General features: G+C 39.5%; 1 pseudogene; it reads right to left on the bottom strand.

The window, feature by feature from the left end:
• Positions 1-211: 211 nt before the first annotated feature.
• LOC115405300 (aquaporin-1-like) lies at positions 212-3,688 on the bottom strand (annotated as a pseudogene).
• Positions 3,689-4,278: the final 590 nt, after the last annotated feature.

The raw sequence follows: 4,278 nt of genomic DNA, 5'->3' as shown, positions 1-4,278 counted from the left end.
ATTGAAACAATGATTTAGGGGTTTTTCTCTGTAAAAGTGCCTGAAATGTTCTCTTCTCTACTCTGTTTCCATTTTAACTGGAAAATAAGGCATAATGCATAAGTCATTAAGTAATTACAGCAAATTCTGCATCAAGGTGGCTCAGAATAGAAAAATGATACATCAGTACTGTGAGTCTTCTTTGAATTTGGTTTATTAATTTTGTCTCAGAAACACTGACAGTTAACAGGAGTGGAAACACTGCTAATAATGAAGCTGAATAAAGCACAAAGTATAAGAGTGTGTCATCTGCGTAAAGCCAATGCAGAATATCTTGGAAAGACTGAAGACAAAGGAAAGTCAAAGAGGATATAAACTTCAAAGAGGACATAAACGGCCTGTCAGGTTAAATATTATCAGGTATGACTGAGGAAACTATTCAAAATGCAGTATTTATTGTGATCTGCTGTTAAAACAGATCAATCATTCACTGTTTGGGCCAGTGACTCGGCCCCGGCCTGCTGTCTTCCTCCCCAGACGCTTCCATCAAGTTGTTTCTGTCTTCGGGGCCGTTGAGGAGGACGCTGGCGCGGGAGCGCAGGTTACGAGCTTGTGGAAAAATCATGAAATCGTAGATGAGAGAGGCCGCCATGCCGCCGCACAACGGCGCCAGCCAGTACACCTGCAAGGAGGTCAGATACGCTCAGACGTGTCTTTAAAAATAAAATAAAATAAAAGGCATTTTGACTTCGACCGTACCCAGTGGTCTTTCATTTTTCCTTGGATCAAAGCTGGTCCAAAGGAGCGAGCGGGGTTGATGCCACAGCCGGTGAAACTGATCTGAAAGTGTCACATGGCGGGAAATTCAAACCTTACAGGCAAAGAAATACATGCAGGACCACATTTGGCCCATGGACCTTATGTTGGAAACCAGATTTAACGTAACTGCTTCCTGCAGATATAACTTAATTTCTTCAAATAAAAAAATAGTATTAATTATCAAGTTTCCTTATAAACTCAGAAAACACTGTCATTTTGGATCATTGTATAAAATCATGCATTAATTTATAATATAAAACAATATCTGACGATTACATCAATTTACACTAATATATACTCTGTATGGTACATCACATATTTAAAAGTGAATTCAGTAGCTTGTATAATCAATTTTAGGGAGTTTCATGGGGCACAATACCCTCAGTTTTATTCCAGATCCAGTGAATGTGTTTGAATGGGTTTTATAAAAAACTGCACTGCAATACTTTCAACTTGTGTGTTCCTATTTTAACTCCAGCTGACGTGATGTGAAAGGAAAGCACAGCCAGTTTCTTAAACTTGTATTTTCAGTCAGAAGTTACAGGATTTTATTGCTCATAGCATTTCTACAAATGCAAACTGCACAAAAATCACTAAGGTAATATGTGCATTTTCTTAACATTTTACATTAGAGTGAAATAACACATATATACTGTTGCGCATGAAGCACATTATCTTTCATCAATCACTGAGAAAATAATATGAAAATGCAATCTGCAGTTAAAACGTCGTCATAAACAAACAAAAATGAATAAAACATGAAAATACTAAACGTGTGCAAGACAATTTTTACAAAGAAAATATGATTTTTAAAGCAAAGACTTTGTAGGGAGCAGCATCTTTTGGAAATATTAATCAAGTAACTTGACTTTATCCAAAAATACAATGCTGGCTGAAGGGGAATGAGTCTGATCCAGAGTGTGAAAGTGTGTGAAAGTGGCGATAGCAGCAGCAGCAGCAGCTGCTGCTTAGTGTGATGTGCCACACCCACTTCCTGAAGTGCGAGAACACACACACACACACACACACACACACACACACACACACACACACACACACACACACACACACAGTGTGATGATGTAACACCCGTCTCTCATGTAGTCAAGTTCTCTGACTGACAGTAACAGTGATGACAGTGTGTAGAAGACATTTTCATGTTCAGTCTCAACTATTTCACATCGATTCTGTTAAACCTTTAAATAATCTTATAAAACATAAAATAAAATAATAGGTGTTTCACTTTGGGTTAGTGAAAACACAAGATCTAAAACCTTGGTCTGAACTATTATTATTATTATTATTGTTATTATTATTATTATTATTATTATTATTATTATTATTATTATTACCATCATCATCATCATCATCATCATTATTATTAATATTATTATTATTATTATTATTATTATTGGTAGTAGTAGTAGTTTTAGTGATTTTTTTAAAATGCAATCATTTTTTTCTGAATTTTGTATGACATAGATAACCAGCCAAAGACTTCGTCCTCGCCACTAATTAAAAATATTTTCAAACATTTATTACAAATTACATATATTTTTGATCCCTCTGTATCATATTAGGATTAAAAAAGTCGTTGGAGCTAATTTAACTTTTCTTATAAATTTAGATTTTTACTTTTCATAGAAGTAGATTATTTTAGTTTCTTTACTTTGTGTATTTTGTGGTGCTGTAGGAACTGACTGGCTTTCAGTTTCACATTTTAACAAACCTTTGACCATCTTGAACTTGATCTACACACAATTCGTGACATAGAAGACTTGAAAACTTGAATCTTACGTCTTTTATCTCGTACAGACCAGAAAAACTGCACTGACACCACGAAGGTTCAAGTATCAAATACAAAATATATACAACTATACAATGAAAATTAGGTATATATGAATATACATATATGAAACTATGAATAAAAAGATCAAATATCTATGAATGAGAACTTTATCTATGCGGTACCGTGCTTCAACCAGCTAAGGTAGTTTTTCGCTTTGCAGCCACTGAATGGAGAGCAGGACTTCAGAGATCTGATGATGTGTGGAGAAAACTGTTACTTAGTCATTATTTGTCACCTTTTTGAGGAAATCCACAGGCGATCCCTTCATTTTGATATTAAAATAATTCAGACCTTGTTGCTGCATTATAGTGTTTAATCTTTGAGCAGAAGACTGAAATAAAAGGGTAACTTAGAAAGGATAAGGGACATATTTTAATTGTTCTTTATTTTTTTTAAGAAGAACAGTGGTTGGATGGATTGCATTGTGATCAACTTACTGCAGCGAAGTGACCGAGTCCCACCGAGAGCCCGATGGCGAGCGGCGCCGACCCCCCTCACGTCGCTCCGTCGCTGATCGGTCACTGCGATCACACACAGCACCAGCTGCAGGGTGGCGAAGAACTCAATGATGAAGCCCGCTCCCACTCCGACATTCAGCTGCGAACAACAGGAAGAAATGAGACGTTAGGCTTCATTCATGACTCTGACGCCGTGTGTTTCGGGGGTTTTCCCTCAGGACTCTTGCCTGGTTGACTCCCAGAGCCTCTCCGGGTTTATATGAATTCACGATGACGCTGGCCGTGACGGCTCCCACCATCTGAGCCAGGATGTAGCAAACGCAGCGCACCGCGCTGATCTGGCAGCTGAACATGAGGCCCAGCGTGACCGCCGGGTTGAGGTGGGCACCGCTGACGTGCCCCAAGCTCTGCGCCAGCGTGGCGGATGGCGAGCGCGAAGGCCAGAGACACCTTCAGCTCCAGGGCCGTCCCAGGCTGGCCTCCCCCGACGATGGTGGACAGACCGGCGAAGATGAAGAGCAGCATGCCCACGAACTCAGCAGCCACCGCCCTCCAGAAGAGCATGGTTCGTACCTCCCTCATCTTCAAGACGCCTCTGATGTGTCAAAACCAACATGTGGGTGCTTCGCTTTTTATAGCGTGGAGTAGAGGGAGGAGAGAGAAGACCAAACAGGAAAAGAGCTCCAGAGCACATGAAGATATTTCATTAGAAACACCATTGATTTGTCTTTCAACTTTTTGAAATTTGAAATATGAAAAATGAGACGGTAAAAGTTAGTGGTTCAATACAAGTTGAACACTGAGAAAACACAGTCATCAGCAAACGTGAGAACACCAAAACATGTTTCTGATCCTTTTAACTGTGGCTGCCTGAACTCATTATTGATCCAGGAAGTCAAAGCAGGAACAAACCAGAGCAGCACTATCCAGACCTATTAGAATCTTTTACATCCTGGAGGAGAGTAACGAAGGTAATGAAGGAACGCTGAAAGTAACCAAGTTCTCAACCATAGGTGAGGACTGTTTAGTTGAAGATAACGTGACGGCAGCAGATCAAGGATGATTTTCCTCAGCTACTGCGCAGTAGCCATAGTAAATACTTCATCACATGTTAGATAGTTTTAGAGCTGAGACTCATCCAACAGCAATCCAGCTTCACCATCTGTCCATACA

Source organism: Salarias fasciatus, chromosome 18, assembly GCF_902148845.1.
Source record: "Salarias fasciatus chromosome 18, fSalaFa1.1, whole genome shotgun sequence".
NCBI classification, from domain to species: Eukaryota; Metazoa; Chordata; class Actinopteri; order Blenniiformes; family Blenniidae; genus Salarias; species Salarias fasciatus.
Note: the sequence above shows the minus strand (reverse complement) of the source record. Positions and strands in the feature narration are given on the sequence as shown.